Genomic DNA, 20,381 nt, shown 5'->3' on the forward strand with positions numbered 1-20,381 from the left:
GCCTTTTCTCATGTGTCTACCACAGCCTGGGACTCTCCCTTAACATTGGGAAGACCAAGGCGCTGCATCAGCCTGCTCCAGCACAAGCTGTTCCCCTACCCCCACAAATTACCATTGGTGGAGAACCTCTGGAAAATGCTGAGCATTTCCCTTACGTTGGCAGTCACCTCTCCCAGTCAGTCAGTCTTGATGTAAAAGTCAAATATAGGATCCACTGTGCCAGTGCATCCTTCAGAAAACTGCTTCACCATGTCTTTGCTGACTGTAATCTGTACATGGAAACTAAGATCCTGGTCTACAATGCAGTGGCTATCCCCCTGCTCCTCTACAGGTGTGAGATGTAGGTGATGTATCAAAGCCAACTTAAGCGCCTGGAATGGTTTCATCGGTATTGCCTTAGAAAGATCCTTTGCATTAGATGGGAAGACCACTACACCAGTGCCAGCATCCTCTCTGCAGCTAACATAACCAGCACTGAGGCAAAGAACATGAAACATCAACTCCACTGAGCTGGCCACTGTGTGCGCATGGCTGGCACTTGTCTCCTTAAGCAAATCCTCTTTTCTCAACTCAGTCATGGCAAGAGGACCTGCAGAGGACAGAGGAAGCGCTGCAAGGACACCCTGAAAGCATACTTTAAAAAGGATGGCACCAACCCTACCCATTGGGAAGTGCTGGCTGGTATCAGGTCTCAATGGCACTGCACCACACATCAAGCCACAGCCCACTTCGAAGAGAACCGTTTTGCTCAGGAAGCCAAGAAACGGCAGAGGAGGAAGGAAAGTGCCCAGCACCCTGGCCAACAGCTGTGCTCCTCCACTAGGCACCACTTGTCATGTCTGTGGAAAAACTTGCAGAGCAAGATTGGACTCCTCTGACACCTTAAAACTCACTAGTAATCCCCGTCCCCCCGACATCCTCCTCCTATCAAGCGGTAGCAGATGACGGTGCTGCTGCCCTCTGTTGCCCTGCCAGCAGCTGGATCCCCTCCCGTGGGTGCCTCACCCCAGAGCTGATGTGGCTGCACAGCTGTTCCTCTTCCAGCTGCTTGGGAGAGGGAGGGCGTGAACAAGCAGGTCCTGCGCGGAGCGCGAAGACGAATGTTATTCACCACTTAGCCAGGCGCGGCGAAGCTTGGCCGCCGGGAGCATTGGTGGTTCAGTGGTAGAATTCTCGCCTGCCACGCGGGAGGCCCGGGTTCGATTCCCGGCCAATGCAGGCTCGTCTTTTTTCCCCCTTTCCCGGTCTGTGTGGGAAGAGCAGGGGGAGGTAGAAGCTGGGACAGGGCAAAGTTAAAACCAGAGGGTTCAGGGATCCTTACTCCCTCAGCTACCAGCGGACTCCTCCTCTGTGTGCAGACCTTACAAGAGTTTTACCAGCTGTCCGGGCCCTGGTATCCAATAAGTTGTCTCTGTCCCACCTTGGCCCGAGCTCAGGCTGGGCACCAGCTGGGGTGTGGTAGCCTCTGGCACTGATTGAGCAGGTGCCAAGCTTCCTCCTAATGCACTAGCTTGCCCCAGGGCTGTCTTGGCTAACTGACAGCCTTGAGCACCTGTCAGCATTCAAAATGTGGGCTTATGTGAGTCAGGATTTTTCCCAACAACCGGGCCAGATTCCACTTTGCTGCTCTTCCACATTCATTCAACACATCCAGGCTTGTACTACTAGGAACACTTGCAGAAACTTCCCATGCTTGCTACCTTTGGTCTAGCTCCAAATATAATGGTCCAGTGTCAGGATCAGCCCTTGCTCCCTGCCCCTTTGTGGTGGACATGAACATAAAATGAGACCATGCCCCAAACTGCATATAGCCCATATAAACACCAAAATATTGGTCTGGGCGGGGGGAGGGGGGGGTTGGTGTTGAGGTTGACCTCTCTTCAGCATGGAGGTCTATAAAAAAGGACTGAATATACAGGTAATTCATGTGAGCCTGTTGTCACATGAGGTATGGAAAAGCATCAAGACCATCCAGAGCATTTATGTGCCAATGGATTTGCTTCCTAGCAGATACCAGAGTTAACAGGTTCGTTTTTTTCTCTGGATGAGCCCACTGGAGGAGTCCCAAGAAAAATGACAGAGACAGATACAGACATCCTCTTTGTTGTCAGGAAATGCTCATCTTCCAGAGACCTGCTTTTGAATTTGCTGACCCTCCACAGAGATGACTTTTGCAAGGAAAGAGGACTGCTAGTACCACTTCCTATAGGAGCCTACCCTGGCCTTATAGCCCCTGAGCTGTCACCCTCAGGGAGGAGAGTGGGCATTGTCTCTGCCAAAGACAAGCAGCAGAGGCCTACCCCAAGTGGCAGCCTTTTCATAAGCAGTCTTCTCATAAGCCAGCTACTTGTAAACCAGACCTGACTGCATTAAGTTGCAGTCAGGTCAGGGACAACTGAAAGGTTATTTAACACTGGACACTCTTCCCAAATGAGACAGATGCCCAAGGTTCAGTGCTGCTAAGACATCTGCTACTAAGCTCATGGCCTCTTGTTCTCCCACTGAGACACGCTAAGCAAGTTTGTGGCAGCACTTGAAAGGTGACCCCCGAGCCTGTGTGACAGCTGATTTCTCTGGAATGTTTCTTTAGACTGGCCTGGGGGGACGTTGACCTGTTGATGTGTTTTCTTGTCCTGAATGAATCAGGAATGTCACATGCAGAGTCCTTTGGCTCAGTGGGGAAACTTCAGATCGGAACTTGCCTAGGAACTCTGGCCCCAGGCCTAAGGGTTATGACTGTAGTTTGAGTGCCTCATGGTCTCATTCCTCCCTGGAGGCTGAGTGCCTTGGCTTGACAGCATCTCCCATGAAGCACCACAGTCTCGCCTGTGGTTCAACAGCCCCTGTGTATGCTGCAACTCCCAAAGAGCTACAGATGAGAGATGTTTTCCAGTTGGGGAACCTAGGGAGTGGGGTCAGGAGACCTCCAGTAGAGAGGTGCTAAGGTCCAGGTCTAGCCATCTCCGACTCCAGCAGCAGTGGAGTGGTTTGTAGATTCCTACAGCTGTGCAACAGAGCAGGTTGAGAGCCTCTTCTTGGTTTGGTGTTTTGGTCTCCAAACTACTGGTATAGGCATGTGGGGGAGCGTCGGAAGCACAGAGCTCCAGTTCTCTGGGAGAGAAGAGCAGGGCTGGTAAAAGAAGGAAAGATGCTGAGTTCCAAACTGGATGAGGCCATCTAGATGCTGGTTGGAATGAGGCAAAGACCAGTGGGCCGCCCTTGATCCACAGGAGTGGAGTTTGCTGGGTTTGTCTACCAGAAAAGTAATAATAGCTGCAGCAGAACCTTCTCCACCCTGAGGAAAGCCCAGAGCAACACCTGCCAGTAGAGGACTGCAGCTTTCTCCAGCATGAAGTGATCTGAGAGGCTGGGAGAAGCCCGGGATTCTAGCAGGCTCTTCTGAGCTGCAGTCTAATGTTTTCCCGATGGAGATCTAAAAAAAAAAAATGTTTCTGTATACCAAGCCAAATCAGCCAAAACAAATTCCAAATCTGTGAGTCAGTCCAGAACCATAAGTGGTCCTACTACTGACAAACATCTTCCACCCCTATCTGGGGCTTCAAATGTTTCCAAAACCTTTGGCGGGCATCCTACTTGGAGGCCAAAGCCCAGAGGCTTGGGGTTCAGATGCCCCTGAGTTTTGCTTGCCCTTAGCCATAAGGCCCCAGGAGCAAGCTAGAGAAGTCTTCCATTTCCATAAAGTGGGCATAAAGTCAAGGTTAACTACCAGGACCTATGTGTGTACTATCCCATGCCAGCAGAGTGGTCTAGGAAGCCACCATGGCGATCATGGTATTTCCCCTGACAGGCAAGCATAGAACTACACTTGAGCTGAGCTGATAAGAGGCCGAGATTATCTTTTTTTTTAAATATATATCTATATATATATCTATATATAAGAGATTATATATATCTACACTCTGACTACTACTCCTAAGAAGAGGCTGAGATGATTTTTTGTAATATAAATTTGTATCTGAGGCCAAACTAGCCAAAACGAATTCCAAATCCAAGAGTCTAGAACCATACCTGGTGCTTCAGATGTTTCCAAAACCTTTGGCAGGCATCCTACATGCAGGCCCAACCCCAGAGGCTTGGGGTTTGGATGTCCCCGAGTTTTGCTTGCCCTTAGCCATAAGGACCTCAGAGCAAACAAAGGAGAAGACTCCCACTACCTTAAACTGGGCTTAAAGCAACTACACCTCCAAGGGTACTGAACCATGCCAGAAGAGCAGGTCTCCTGTAGTGCAGTTCAGGAAAACTGCCTTCATGGACACAGATACATGGTATTTCTCCTGCCAGGTTAAGAAGCCACTACACTAGATCTGAGCCTTCAAGAGGCCGAGATTATTTTTTTTTGTAAAAATATATGTCTGTATATATAAGGTTATATATATCTACACTTCAAGTATCACTCCACAAAGAAAACCTTAACCCATTACAAAACTCACACCTGTGCAGCTGTACAAAGGCCCGCTGGCCACTCAAACCTGTTACAATATCTGCTTTGTGTGCTACACACAAAAGCAACTTCTAGTCACTCTGACCAGGCAACTCTTTCCTTTCATTCCCACCCTGCTTGCAGGTTAACATACTCAGTTCACCTGTCGTCTATGTTGTTGTCACTCCAGCTCCTGCTGGAAGACCTGCTGCTGCTGTTGCTGTCCTCGGTTCCGCTTGTCTCTTCCTCTTCCTCTCTGTCACCGCCCAATTCTCCACTCAGGGGACGTTGGATGATCCTGTGCCACATGTCTCTGTGCCAGGTGGCTTTGGCTGCGTCCTCTCCGTCCTCCATTACCGATTTCTGGTAGTAGGTCTGGAGTTCGCCCAGAGCCATTTTCACACAGCCTACTACCCCTACGTCCGTGTGCCTGCACAGCAGGAGGTTCATGGCCTTCCACAGTGCGCTCCTGACCCAGGATGCAAACTGGTCGAAACAGGGCAACGGGTTCACCTGGTGTTTGGCGAGGTGTCCGTACAGCGCCGCTTCTCTGGTTAACCAGCTCATGCCAGTCACCACTTCGCAGAGCTGCTTCAGCCTTGTCCATACCTCTTTGGCTCACGTGCAGAGCCAGAGGACGTGGTTGATTGTCTCAGTGGCTCTGTGGCAGTTGGGCCACGGGCAGCTGGGTCTCCCCAACTGCCCCTCTCTATGTCTCTGGGCCCTCGCTGGCAGGGCTCGGTGGGCTATGAGCCAGTTCAGGTCCTTGTGATCTTTGTGCAGGTCCTTGTGATCAAGGCACTCCCACACAGCCTGGCATGCATTGCCCAGGAGCAGGTCCACGGGTGACATGGTGTCCCTCAGCCTCACTGTCTCACTGGATTTTCTTGTGGTTGCTCATGGTCGCGGGGCCTGCGCTCTGCAGGCCGTACAAACTGGGGCACTGGTTCAGGCTCTCATAAAGTCATGGTGAGCCCGTGAGCCACGGTCTGTGGTTGGTTGGGGTGAACACCCACCAGTGTCTCAGGATGTGCCCTGCAAAGTATCTCACCAGACAAGTGGCTTCTGCGTCTGTCACCAGCTTGCAGATCAGGCCTGTATACTTGGCCCACAGGAACAGGAGGATGTCTGGCATGCCCATGCCCCCAGATACCTTGTCCTTTACAAGGTCTTCTGGGCGGCCTTTTTCCATCTGGAGCCCCAGAAGAAGACGCACATGGCCCTCTGGATCCTGTGGGTGACATGCTCAGAAGTGGGGAAGACCAGTGCGATGTACAGAAGCACTGGTAACAACACCGCCTTCACAAACACGGCGTGCCCCCCCCCAGTGCAAAGGGCACGCATGTGCCACAGCCCCTGTCTCTGCTTACCTTTGCCTCTGTCTTCTTCCACACTGTCCGGCCACTCAGCTCAGGGTCGAAATCTATCCTGAGGATCCTGACGCCCTCGCAGGGAACAGAGACCCCCAGGGACTCCAGGTCCCCGAGCTCGCCCACGGCAAGGCAGGTGCTCACGTTGAGCTTGGCCCCTGCCACTGCCTCATATACCTGAGTGTGCACCAGGCCTCTCTCTGCCAACCACTTGTTCCAGGACAGGCTGTTCAAATCATCCATGTAAGCCAGGACCTTGGCCTCTCAGTTGCTGCGGCCCAGGATGTGGACTCCACGGACCCCTGAGCCCTGCAGCGGGTGCTGGGCCAGGGGCTTGATGGCACAGATGAACAAGATTAGGGAGAGTGGGCAGCCCTGGTCGACCACCAACTCCACCACAATCTGGGCGCTCAGGAAACCCTTGATCTGCACTTCGTTGCTCACTTCCATGTTGAGGGTCCTGATCCAGCTGACGAAGGTCAGGGAGACTCCCATCCACTCCAGTGTCTGGAATAGGAACCGATGGGACACTGTCATAAGCCTTCTCCAGGTCCAGGTTTAGGACAGTGACGCTCTGCCCTCTCTCCCTCTCCAGCTGGAGCATGTCTCTCAGTTGCACAAGAGCTCCATGGATCTGGCGCCCTAGCGCCCTGCATGACTGGTCCTTGTGGATGACTGCACTTAGAATGGATTTAAATTGCTCGACCAGGACTTTGGCCAGCAGCTTATGGTCAAAGTTCAGGAGGGTAAGCGGCCTCCAGTTTGGCATCACCCGGATGATGGGAGAGCTTCTATTCAACCCCCCAAGGTGAGCTGGCCTTTGCCTGCCCCCCTGCCCTTGAGCTGCTTGCACACAGGCCTTCCTCCTTCATTCTTCCTTTGGGAAGCGACCCAACCTTGGCATGCCAGGCTGCAGGGCAAGGCTGAGGAGACCATGGCACAAGCCTGTGGGATGTGGATGCTCTCAGGCCCTTGAGCCTTGTGCCTTGGCAACTGTCTGGATCACACTGGTCACGGGGAGAAAAGAAAGTAGCTTGGCAAGCAGCAAGGCAAGGCCCAGCACTGTGGGGATGGTGTGGGTGTCTGTGCTTGGGGCCTCTATTCCCATCCAAGGCCGGGGCACAAAAACACAGACAGGCTGGGGAAAGGATGGGAAATAACTGGCTTCCAGCCCACCAAAGCCTCTCTCAGGGTCTGGTCCCAGGGACTGGCACTGGGCTGACAGGGAGGCTCTGGCATCCGGGGCCCTTCCTGCTTTGTGTTCTGCTTAGCAGATGTAGCTCCCAGGTGGGCCATCAAGTTGGGGCCTCATGCACATCCTGGAGCTGGTTGGGGAGGCACTGGGGACTGGTGCCAGGGCCCAGAGTGGGCACATTAGAGCCTGGACTTGATACTTTTGTCTCTCACCGGCAGACCCACAGGAACCCCCCACAAAGAGCAGAAGAGTGACCCCCACGCCCCAGCCCTGCTGCTCCCACCTGCTGCTCTCAAGGGCCCTCTGTCCATCTCTGCCCACCCACTCGCTGCCCCTGTGCTCTCTGTGGCCCCTGTGCTCTCTGCGGCAGGGATACCTTCTTGCCTGCGGTGTGCTCCCTGGCCCCACCCTGCTCTGGTGGCTGCATCCCACGGGGAGGGCCATGAGCCCTCTCTGACCAACCCATGAGCAACATGGTTCTGGAATAATTGATTAAGAACCCTAACCCTTGCTCACTTAGATTGTGTTTGTGCAGATGTCTCTAGCAAGATGTTAAGCTTCTTGCTTTGTCTGTGATGGTCCAGTCTCATTTTGATGGAAATTTCGTAGGAGCTGGAAGTGATGATTTTGACTGGTAGTATAATGTTGGCGCCTTTTCCTAAGTGTTCTGGTGGGAATCATCAGCTCTACTAGACCTCAGACTTGAAGCAAATAGTTGGTTGGTTGGCTCTTCACAGAAATGCACTGATGTTATTTCAGTGATACTATTTCTTTGGGGAAGCTGTGGTATGGAGCTAGGCAGTTTGCTGGAGTCTACCCTAAGGCACACCCGCTTCCTGAGTTGGTGCTTGAAAGTTTTTTGGGGCTTTTTTGCAAGTGGCCTTCCCATGAGCTGTTCGTGACTGCTACTTACTGACTGGTGTCTGGAGAGGAACCAAATGGCGGAGCAGGGAAGATGATCTGCTTCTTCCTAATAGGGGGGAATTGATGAAGCATCTGGATGGTGAGGACAGTGTGGGTCGCAGTGATGATTAAGTGGTATATAGATGATCCCAAGGAAAGGAAGATGACACAGCAGTGTAAAAAACATTGAATTTGAGAAAAGTAGACCTTAAGATTAAGAGAGGTGATTGGTTGGATCTCCTGGGAGGCAAGTTTATGGAAAAGAGTCCAGGAGAGTTGGTTGTTCCTTAGAAAGACAACAATAAGGACAGAAGTTGATGCTAGTCTGATATGAGGGAAGGATAGGGAAATTAGAGTCTTGGCTAAAAAGGACTTTTCTTAAAAAGGAAGCTTACAAAAAGTAGCCATCTTGGCTGTGTTTACTATAGATGAGTGTAAGGGAATAGTGCACCACATATAGACAAAATCAGAAATGCCAAGTCACGAACTGAGATGCAACTAGCAAGGGTTATAAAAGGCAGGAAGCAGCATTCTGTAAGTACACTAGAAGTATGAAGACCAAGAACAGAATAATGGATGATGAAGAGAAAGCTGAAATGCATAATGTCTCTTGCTCTTCAAATTTGCCCAAAAAAGGTCTTGCATCCAATGACAAGCTCACTTAGCATAAAGAAAGGGGAGAACTACTGAGAACTTAGAGAAGGAAAAGAACAATTTGGGGATTCTTTTGGTAAATTTAGTATTTTCAAACCAGCAGCTCTGATGAGATTCATCCTAGACTACTCAAGGAATTAGCTGAATTTATTGCAGACACATTGACTGTATGTTTGAGAGGTCAGGGGAGGTCTCAGAAAGCTGGGAAAGGACAAATACTGTACTACAGAGAAGAGGGAAAAGGAAGACCCAGAGCACTGCAGGCCAGTTTAATTATAGTATCTTGAAGAAACTGAGTACAGATTAAAAAAAATGGATTTGTAATCACTTAACAGATAAACTGATAAGTGATAGCCAGCATGGTTTTATGGGGAAAAATACTTCTTGGGCCACCCCAGACTGCATGTCTCTGCCATCAGGGGACTCTCCCGAAGAACCTGGGCGCAGTCCTACCTGGCCCAAAGTGTGGCTTGGCTGTGCCAAGCTACTAACTGACAGTCCCCTAGCCACTGTACTAAGTATATGGGCTTGAACTGGCTTTTGGGTTTGGATTATGGTTGGAAATCCTTTCTGGCCACCCCACACTGTGCCTCTATTGCACTGGGGGTTTCTTGGAGATCCCTGAGTGCAGTCCTGCCTGGCTCAAAAGTGTGGTCTGTCCATGCCAGGCTGCCAACTGACAGCCCCCCATGTCCACTGTCTTAAGCATAATGGCTCAAGGAACTGCCTTTTGGGTTGTGATTAGATCTGGAATTCCTTTTGGGCCACCCCACGCCGTGCCTCTGTGCCCCTGGGGGGACTTCCCTCCTGAGCACAGTCCTGCCAGGCCCACAGTGAGGTTTGTGCGTGCCCGGCTGCCAGCTGACTCAGCAGCCCTGTCTGCTATTTACATTGCTACCCGTAAGGAGCTTTCTTTAGGCTGGGATCACAAGGCAAAACGATCTTGGAATCATCCCAAAACATCCTCTCCACCAAGGGAGCCTCCTGAAGAAACTTGGGCAGGCCCCTGTGTAACACTCCTGTTGAGCACCTGTCAGCAGCAAGACAGCCAGCCTCAACTTTGGCGTACTCAACATATCTCATCTTGTCTCGAGCCCCTACCCAGACTACCTGGGAAATGCTAAATGAACTACTAAGGGTGTCCAATAAAACCAACAACCCTTCGCTCACAAGCCTTGCAAACACAAAATCCAAATTTATTACAAAGAATAAAGAAAAAACAAAAGTAAACACTAACTATAATTTTAAAAGATTATTAACTACAAAACAAGGTCTAGAGGTGGCACCTTCTTGGGGAAGCTTTATCCATACCCAGGCAATCTGGGACCTGGGGCTCCCCGTTGGGTAATTCTGGGGGCCTGCACCCCTATACCTGCTGTTGCAATTAAAAATGCAGTGCTTAGTGCTTAGGAAGACTGACACAACACTTCCATCAATAATCAGCAGAAAGGCTTTATTAACTAAACAATGAGCTATATAGGAAAATGACAGGTTGGCTATTGCAATTTATAAACAAAACCAGTTATAATCAAATCCAGTATATTTCTAGCCGTAATAGGGGTTTTCTCACTAGCACGGGCAATAAAGCGGTCCTGATCTTTGCAGCTGCTCACCAGGTGTGGGAACGTCACTGAGGGTGGTCAGCTTCGGCACAGGTTATGATGGGTCACCGTGATGTTTCCCTTCTGAGATGAGCGCACCTTGCTTCATCCTTCTCCTATACTCATTCTTCAGAGCTTACTTTTCTTGATGGGTTGAAGATAAGGGTCCAGACAAAGCTGACAATGTGGAGGTCATTGTCCCTTGGTTGTTGAGTAGATGTTAGCCTTTTGGATCCATCTCTGGTTGTTGTGGGTAAAACTGACATGCACGAAACCCCTTGATGGCTCTGGAGGTTTGTCATTTGCTTAACTGAAGTGTGGCTTGATTGCTCAAGCCCAACATCCCAAACCAGAGGTATACTACTTGATTTAATTGCAGTAAGACTTGATTACTTGACTTGAGCACCGTAGACCTTGAATTGTATGACACTGTATAGGTTGTTGTGATAAGTAGGCAGAACCCAAAATATTTTCCGACTGGTACAGACACCTAGATTGGTGAGGGATCTGATAACAAGGAATAGGCAATCACATTGAAAGGGGAATGTATTCATAATCAGTTTAGAGTAGTTGGGCATGGGATGTACTTGATACCAAAGTCAGAGATGAGATTAACTGTATTGTTATATTTCAGGTGATCCCAGTCATGAGTTTACATTCTTGTGCAAAAAGACACTGATGTTATAATTTAGTCACTGGAATTCTGCACGTAAGCCCAAACAAGCTCCGTGTCCAGCACCTGCCTTTTAGCAATGGGCTGGAGAGAGGGGCCTACACCAGAGAGTCCTATGAGCTGCTCCATGAGTCCACTGCACCTCAGGGAGTAGGTGCTTCTGTGTTGGAAGTGTTAGAAATGGAGTATTGTTAGAAATGCACAGCTTGCATCTTGCACCTGATAAGAAAGAAACACTGCCAAGGACTTTTTTCCTTGGCCAGCCTTGCCACAGCTTCTCTTATACTAAATCGCAGACTCTCCCCCAGCTTCTCCCTAGCCTTTCTCATACAGATTACAGAAGCTGGAATTCAACTGACTGTGTCCTTGAAAGGGGGGGATTTAAACTCTTGGTGACCTATAGTACTCTCTGAGCATGCTTAATTAGCTGATGCATATTTACCTCTCTGCCCTGCATACTTAAGTAGTTAATTATAATATACATGCGATGGATGTAGTGATGTAACCACATGTATGCTTGTATGAAACGGAAGTGAGCTGTAAGAGTTCCTGTTTCTGCACACGTGCCCAGGAGGAAAAAGATAAATACAGCCTGCAAAATTCCTTGGTGGGTTCAGAGTAATCTGAGTTTTTGACTCTGCTCTGACCCTATTTGCAAATACACCTTTTGTGCCATCTAATGTATGTGTGTCTGTGATACTTTGCGAGCCTCCAAGAAACGGACCGCAATTTTTTTGCATCAGAAGGGTCCCTTGTTGCTCCCTGCGAAGCTGTTCCTCTGATCTCCACTTCCAAGTGGTGGCTTTGAGGCGTTAAATGCAGTTTTCATGAGCACATTGCACCCCAAAGTTTCTAGTCCTAATCCCAGCTCTGGTGGGGCAGAAAACTGCAAGAGAACTCCAAGAAAAGCCAGCCAAACAGCGAAAAAGCCTGAGCTGCGACCAGTGCCAGCCACGGTGCTTGGTCGGGATGCAGAAGCAACATGTACCAGGCCAAAAATATGTTAGGCCCCAAGCCAGGCCCAGACATGCAGCAAACGTACAGTGGTGCTCAGCAATACAGCTCTGCTGAAACACAACACCTGTAATACAATAAAAGGGGACTTGGGCCTGTCCTGCACCAGGGCCTTGAACATACAACAACAGAGTGCCAGGACTATTTGGCTGCAGTCTGGACATTTATTCTCAGTTACACTGCTATGCCAAGACCTAACAGCTATGAGACAACAAGGGGAATTCAAGGCCTATCTTGGCTTGAGCCTGAACTACAACTAGTACCTAACCACACCACCTGGTTGGGGCATAAACTGCAAAAGTGAGAAAAGAAGGCCCAGGCCTTTACGTTGGGCCTGGACTGGGTGGCAAAAAGCCAGCTAGGCCTATACAGCACTGATGTTTGGTGCACAGAGGCCCCCCCCAGTCAAGGCCCTAAGGGGAGGGGCCACTGGTGCTTCCTGGACACCCCCCAAGGGACCCTATTGGAAGGAGGGCTATCTCTTGCCATGGGTTGGGGACTATATTAAGGAAATAGATGTTATTAAGATTGTTCCTGTTTGTGCCTTATATTTTACAATTGAAATGTTGTATTGTGATGTTGTAAATAGTGTGATTTATGGTATGACTGTGGTTATTGGTTAATGTTCACTGTAAATATATGTATATGATATTTAGCTTTCTGTTTATGTATATTATAACTCAATACATTGTATATAGTTAAGAACTTTGGGCTTGGGCTAACTCTGTAGAGGAAAGAGGAATCTGCTTGAAATTCTGGCATCCCTCTCATAGCACCCCTCCTGCCTACCCGTCCCATCCTATTGAGAATAGAGCACACCCTTGGCTGTACCTGGGTTACATTTTGGGGGCTCATCCGGGATTTTGGGGCAGGCATTTTGCTGCTATAGGTGCTGTGCTTCTCTAGAGAGGTCCCACCCTAGAGATACGTCAGACCCTAGTGGTTCCCAGGCTTCAGGGGGTGCTAGTGCCCCAGGAGCCTCAGGGTTGGGGGCTCACTGCCTCCTCCAGATTGGGTCTCTGTTCCACGGCAGGTCCTCAGAGGGATGGGGGAATCCTCAGATGATAGGGCCGCTTATAAAAGACTGCATACTTTTTTGGGGAATATCCCTGTTCCCCCTGGGGAAGAGGTCTTTGATGGTTGGCAAGCCCATATCCAGGAGACCTTGTTAATGTGGAAAATCCCTGAGGAGGAAAAGCGGCATCGACTATTGGACGTTCTGTGGGAGCCCACTTTTGGAGTTGTCCCGACAGCAAAACTACAGGACCCAGGGATCACCACCCAACAGTATCTGCTGGTGCTGCAGGCTGTGTTTGGGCGTCCTTCTTCACGTAGCAGTGCCTATTATGAACTACTGGGCACCTTTCAACACAAGGGTGAAACTGCCTCCTCCTACCTATTGCGGTTGGAACAGATCTTGCAGCGGGTAGTCAGACAAGGGGCACTAACTAACCCCAGCAGAGGCTGATCATGCCTGGCTCTGCCAGGTGCAAATTGGGGCTCACTACAGCCTGGCCATGTTATTCAGGATCTTAATTTTTCTGGGCAAAAGAGTCCTGGGTTGAGCCAACTAGTGCAGGTGAGGGAGGAGGAAAAAGTCCTCCAATTATATGACTCCATGTGGACCCCTGAAGATCCCCTGGCCAGGAGGGGACCTGTGAGCCGAGTGATGACTGTGACTCCTCAGGAGGGGACCCTCCTCGAAACAGAGGAAGAGCTTTCCTTGTCTGTCCTAGTGGTGGCTGCCAGCGGTGCTCCCTCCAGGGCTTCCCAGAGGACTTTGGGACCACCTAGAGCCCAGGCCCGCCCGTGGGTTTCGGGATTCTGCTGTAAGTGTGGGGAGCCCGGCCATATGGCTAAAGAATGCTCTGGGGCAGAAAACCCCGAACTGGTATTCCAGCAATTGAAGGCCCTGTGAGGGTCAGGAAACTTGATGGGGGCGGGACAAGGGAGTTGGTTCTGCCCCAGGCTGGGTCAGGCTCCTGGGCAGCAGTCCTGAATATTATACCCAAAGAGTTGATTGGCCCCAGGGCCGAGGTCCCTATGGTGGTGAATGGGCAGCAATATATTGCTGTCTTGGGCAGTGGTTCCCAGGTTACTATTCTATTTGAATCTTTTTGGATGTTTACCACACTACCCACTGTCTGGAGTAGGTTTGTGCAGACTAAGGAAGGACCAATATCTGTACCATGGGTATGTACACATTCAGATTAGATTCCCCTCATCCGTGGCTGGGACTAGTAAGGAGGTGGCCACAGTTACCCTTGTATGCCCGGACCCTGGGTGGGGAAAACGAGCATCCCTTCTTATTGGGACTAATTCCAGCATTTTCCAAGTGTTGGCTCAATACTGCAGACAGAAGGCTGGTCCTGATTATAGGGAACAATTAAAAATGCATATGTTGTGTGCTGAGGCCTATAGTTGGTGGGAGGAAAGAGGCCTGAAGGAAGATACTACCATTATAAGACCCTTGTGGTTCAGTGGTGAGGCCCCTTTGACCCTCCTTGTGAAAAGCCAAAGGGCACTGCTTGTCCAATGCGGCTGGGAGACAGATCCCTCTCTTAAGGGTCCCGTGAGGGTAGACACTTTCCTGGGGAAAGGGGGACCCCGGACCTTGAGGATCCCTGATGGATTGTTTGACCCACAGGGATTGAATCATGAGCAGGTCACCCTTCTGGTGGTAAACCCCACCTTGAACAGCGTGGTAGTGCTCCCTGGGCAGAAACTGGCAGCTGTAAGAAAGTGGAGGTGGTGACTCTGGCCACCAAGCCTCACTCCCCACCTATTGATCCTGATTGTTTCTTCTTCAGGGATTCCCCAGTTCTGGAGGAAGATAAGGCTCAGTTGCGGGAAAAACTCTGCTCTCCGCCCAGTGTTTTTTCACTGCATGAGTGGGACAGGGGTGAAGCTAACGGGGTAGAACACCAAATCTGCATCCACAATCCTCATCCTTTCTGGGAGAGATCCCACTGAATTCTGCAAGCTGAGATGGGAGGGGTATGGCATCACCTTCAGGGGCTGCTGGATCACCAGATAATTACAGAATCCAAGAGTCCCTACACCTCGCCCATTGTTACCATGTGCAAGAAAAATGGGAAACTAAGAATGTGCATAGACTATCGCGTCTTGAATGCCAGAACCATAGCAGACCAATATACATTGCCCTGGGTACAGGAAGCACTGGACTGTTTTGGGGGGTAGCTGGTGGTTTTCTGTTTTGGACCTACGAAGTGGTTATTACCAAATACCCCTTCGGGAGGTGGATAAGGAAAAGACTGCATTTATATGCCCGCTGGGGTTCTGTCGATTTGAACGCATGCCCCAGGGCATTACTGGTGCCCTGGACACCTTTCAATGACTTATGGAAAAGGTGGTAGGAGAGATGCACCTAACCTCGGTGCTTGTATACCTAGATGATATCATTGTGTTCAGACAGACCCTAGAGGAGCACAATCAGCATCTACTCTGAGTGTTAGATCGGCTGGAGAGCGCAGGGCTCAAACTAGCTCCCGATAAACCTCGGTAGAATATGTGGGGCACATCGTATCTAGTGAAGGGATTAGTATCGATCCAGAAAAGGTCAGTGCTGTAACTACTTGGCCTAGGCCCACTAATTACCATGAGTTGAAGAGATTCCTGGGGTTTACAGGTTCTACAGAAGGCTCATCAGGGACTACACTGCTGTCACCAAGCCTTTGATCAGCTCACCTGGGGGTACCAAGTGAGAAGATCTTTGCCCTGGCAGGGAACAGAAAGGCAGAGCCCAACTGAGCCTTTTGGAGTCGGTGGGATACCCAGTGTGGGGGGGCCTTCCGTGAGCTTATTCAGTGCCTTACCAGCGCCCCACTACTGGCATACCCAGACCCCCACCGTCCATTTGAGCTGCACACGGATGCTAGCCTGCCAGGGTTATGAACTGTTCTCTACCAGTTGCACATTTGTTTTGCATTTATAACACTCACACGCACACATACAGGTGGATAGATTTTTTGTGGTCCGGCTTCTAGAAACATTTTGCAGCAAAATAAAAACAAACATTAACTTTAAAAAGTTTACTTTTCAGTGAGTAGTTTGCAGTATAAGCTTTATACACTTATATAATGATTCATTTGACAGCAAAGTCATTATAAAACTCAATATTCAATTTGTTTTACAAAAATCACAGCAGTTTGGGAAAATGGTATAAAAACAATTTTGGCTTGAAAATAAACCCGCAAGAAATGCAGATCAAGATGCAAAAATTACAAAATGAAAAATGCTGAGGTATAGTTTGTAGTAGTAGAAGCTGTTGTGTAATAATAAATTACAGTATTGGTAGAGTAAAAAAAAGAAAAGAGACTTATTCATAGCTTCCTTGTTGCTTACTCACAGCTTTGGTGTAGCGAGTGGAAGGTTTTCTTGACAAAAAGCAACTTTCTGTTTTTTAGCACATCAGTTGGCTCCTCTTCTTATGCTCAGCATGTGAAGCTGCACTGAACAGTTGTTTGTTCTCAACACTGCTGCAGGGGGCAGAGAGAAACGTCTGTGCAGCTTCAGCCAAAATGGGAAATCGGCCTTTGTTGCTCTCCTGGTATTTCAGTTTTTTGTACTTGGAAGTGTGGGCTCACTCAAGTAGCTTTGTTTCTGAAGCATTACACTACTGTTTACCCCATCACTTTCTATCTCACAGGTACTTTCCTCTAATATCTCATCATACAATGAACACGGTGCTTGGTTTTGTAGTGCTGTTATCTGCTTCCAAAAATATTTGCAGCACATACTATGTAATCAGCTGTTCTGCGTTCTTTTCAGACATTTAAAAAAAATTCCATATCGTGCTCCTTTGAGATATATTGACAGCTGCTAGAGATTGCATGGTGCACACCATAGCATATATATTTTTGTCTCACAGTGTATGCATCACAGCACTTCATACTGCAGAAGACATAATTATTAGTAAACCTTATCAGCTACAACAACCAAAAAGAGCCAATAAAGTCATTTCTTCTTTTATTGCTGCCAGTCTGATAGCCAACTGATATATTGTTGTCACCTTTCTCCTGGGCTTCTACCACTTATGGGAGCTGAAGTAACATGAGTTGTCTAGTGAGGGCCACACAGGAGTTTCTATGACTTGATGCTGGAGCGTGTTGCTAGGGTCTGATGCTAGTGAACGCTGCTGTGGATGCCACTTCTAAGGGTCTCTGTTTCTTTGCTGGAGGTTTCTGCCATTCCTCTACACTACTGGGAGTTTCCAATGCTTCAGTGGTGCTGGGGGTCCCTGCCACTCCTCCATGCTGCTCTGCCACTCCACCGAGCCACTGTGAGTATCCAGAGGCTTCTACTTGTTCTCTTCAGGCTGCCATGGAAACCCATATCTGTTAGATACCTGCCCCAGATCCGTGGGAGGCCCTGGGATTGTTTTCAGCTGTTTTTACTATAGTACAGTATAACTTTAAAAATCCGGCATCCTTGGGACCCTGGCACCTGCTGGAAATTTGGAATTTATGCATTTTTGAAATGTAAGGAAAGTGCGTAGCCTTAGGACAGGGGTTTTCAACCTTTTTTGACCAGTGTACCCCCAGCGGTTGGTTGTGGAGTAGGGAGCAGGAAGCGGCAGCCAGTCATAGAGCTGTGGGGATGTAGTGGCAGAGCAGCGACGTGGGGTGGTGGATGGCGGTGGCCACCGCATGCAAGCTTCCCCCTCCATGTCCCGTGTGGCCCACAGAGGGGCGCTGGCCCTTGCCCGCCCCAGCCCTGCTCCTGTGAGGCAGCAATGTGGGGTGGCAGTGCTTTGTCCCTGCCCACATGCACATCCCCCCAGTTTACACGTACCCCTAGTTTACAACTCCTGGCTTAGGACAATTTCCTCTGCTATTACCCTATATGCATTACGTTTTGGACCTTAAACTCTGCACAGTGGCAGTTTGGTTAGTATGGGCCATGCAGGGGGTACACATCCTACCCTATCTCTTTATGTAACCTGAGTTGGATACATTCCTGAGGAAGGAGGTTGGCCAGACATGAGGCACTCCCAGGAAGGCACTCGGATCTTGGAAGGTGGTTGGGCGCAGCGAGGTGGGTGGCTCAGCGCAGGAGCACCCCCTACTGGCCCACCACACGCAGTGGGAGCTGCGTGATCCAACAACCTGCTGTATTGAGGGCATAATTTGGGGAAGGGAATAGAGTCACTGAAAACCCTTGAGCAAACAATCTCTGATTTGGCATCGGGTCAGCTGGACAGTGGAGATGGCTAGGATGGCTGACGAGTATGACCACATGATGGTGGCTGACTTGAGAGAACTGATGAAAGAGAGGGGCCTTTCAGTGAGGTAGGAGCAAAAGAGAGAAGACCTGATTAAGATCCTGTGTGATAATAACCAGGCTGCAAGATCACCTCCACGCATCCATCCAGAACCCACCGGGGGCCCCGAGGGGCCATCCCCTGAGTGGGACTTCCGGAAATTCCCACTGCAGCTAGAAGCTGAGGGGCGAGAGCGTAAGCCAAGCATGAGCTAGAGTTTAAAAGGATGGAGCTGGAGGCCCAGTGCCAACTGGAGGAGGAACAGCGCCAGCACGAGAATGAACAGTGTGAGCATGAAGCTAGAGAGGCCCAGTGGAAGCACGAGCTCGCTCGCAGTACTGCAGATGCAGACAAATGTTGAAACTGCAGGTGTCCAGCCGGCACCAGCTGCACCCCCCAGACTGAACACCCCAGTTTTCTCTCATTGCAAAGACAGGAATGATCCGGAAGTGTTCCTAAGCAACTTTGAAGACCAAGCATGCTGATGGAAGTTGCCAGAAGAAAAGTTCATGAAACACATGGCTGCTCCGGTTGAGGGCGACATGTCCGTTGTCCTGAACAGCCTGCCTTCAGAATCAGCGGATAACTATGATGCCTTCAAAAATGCTGTGAGTTCAAGGTTGGGGTTAGGACCACCTTGTTTCTGGAAAAAGTCTGGAACGCCATCCCACAACCTGGGAAGTCAGTGGTCAAGTTTGCGGCCCAGGTGTGGGACTCACTCGTTAAATGGGCAGACGGAGCCAAGGCTGACAATAGAGACAAGGTGCCAAACCTCATAGCACTAGAGCAATTTTTTCATTGCTGTCTGAAGGAGATTAAAACCTTAGTCAAAGACAGGGTCCCCAAAACCATCCAAGAGGCTGCTGAAATTGCAGACCAGCTGTTGCTAAATCGTGAGGGGCTGGACAAGAAGCCTCCCCACTTTGGGAAGGAACAGAAAGGGCTCCAAAAAGGGGGGAAGGGAGGGCCAGGCCCAAAAGGGGAAAGAGGGCCATCTCCTGCTGAGCACAAGGCGGCCCCAGATTCAGACAAATCACCCAATTCCGAAAAGAGGGGGTGCTATAACTGCAGGGACCTGGGCTGCATCAGGCCCAACTGCTCAAAGCTAAGCAACAAACCCAAGCCAATGGGTTTCAACACGGACAAGTGCAAGGTGCTGCACCTGGGGCGGAAGAACCAGCAGCAGACCTATAGGCTGGGGAACTTCTGCTTGCAAACTCAGTGGTTCATCATTGTTTGCATCGTTGGCGGAGGTGGAGAGGTTGAGGAAGAAGCTATGGGTGAGGCAGAGGCAGCGTCTTGTGTGGCGGAAGTGAATGGCTCCTGATTTTTGTTGGTGGAAGTTTTTTGTGCATTTTTCTTAGAAATTTTGCCAAACATATCCTGAAAACTAGCGTGCTTCATATATCTAGGCTTTTCCTTTATAAGTTTATCTAGCACTCTATAGAAACACACAATTTCTTGCAAATCAACACACTATGGTTGTTCTAAAGCAAAAATCGTATCTGTAACATTGTATACAGCGGTCTATGAAAGCTTTCTCTTTTACTATCTCATGATCATCATCACTTTCATTATCTTTATCTTTCTCGTGCTCGGGTGTCAAAACCATTTCAGCTATTTTGTCATCAGTTAGCTGATGTACAACAGGTGCATCATGGTCGATTTCCATCCACTTTTCAATGTCATCTTCTTCCAGTTTTTCTGCAGCAGCATTGTGTCATTCCCTTAGCAAACTCCATAAGTTCCGAAACCCCTTTCTTTTGACCACTAATATGAAAACCTTGAAAGTCTAGAGGTGTTTCATCATCATTATCCTCAAATATACTTGCAGGCCACAAGTTATGCCAAGCATTTTTCAATGTTGCAGCTGTTATGTCAGTCTCTGCATGCGCTAGAACCCAAATGGCATCCTTAATGTTGAATTGCTTTTTAAATGCATCAACACCTTCACTTCTATTGCTAGCAACAAGCAATTTCTGCATAAATTGTTTTCTATTATTACACTGTAGCGATTGAAAAATACCTTGGTCCATCAGCTGTATTATAGAAGTACAGTTTGGGGGTAAAAAAAACAACACACACATTGTCCGACACCAAGAGTGAAGCATCAGGGTGCGCACTGCAGTAATCAAAATTATTTTGCAGTTATCAACTAGCCCCTTAGACTTGCAATGCACATGCGCCTCTGCTGCAAAGTGATTCTCAAGCTAGCCTAATGTTATCTACAAAGTTATCCATGCATGT

General features: G+C 49.3%; 1 non-coding gene across 1 annotated transcript; it reads left to right on the plus strand.

The window, feature by feature from the left end:
* The first annotated feature begins 1,147 nt into the window (after positions 1-1,147).
* Positions 1,148-1,218, plus strand: TRNAG-GCC (transfer RNA glycine (anticodon GCC)). Its single transcript has one exon. It is a non-coding gene; the product is annotated as a tRNA-Gly (tRNA).
* Positions 1,219-20,381: the final 19,163 nt, after the last annotated feature.

The sequence above is a fragment of the Crocodylus siamensis genome, chromosome 9, assembly GCF_052110815.1.
Source record: "Crocodylus siamensis isolate JL-2025a chromosome 9, ASM5211081v1, whole genome shotgun sequence".
NCBI classification, from domain to species: Eukaryota; Metazoa; Chordata; order Crocodylia; family Crocodylidae; genus Crocodylus; species Crocodylus siamensis.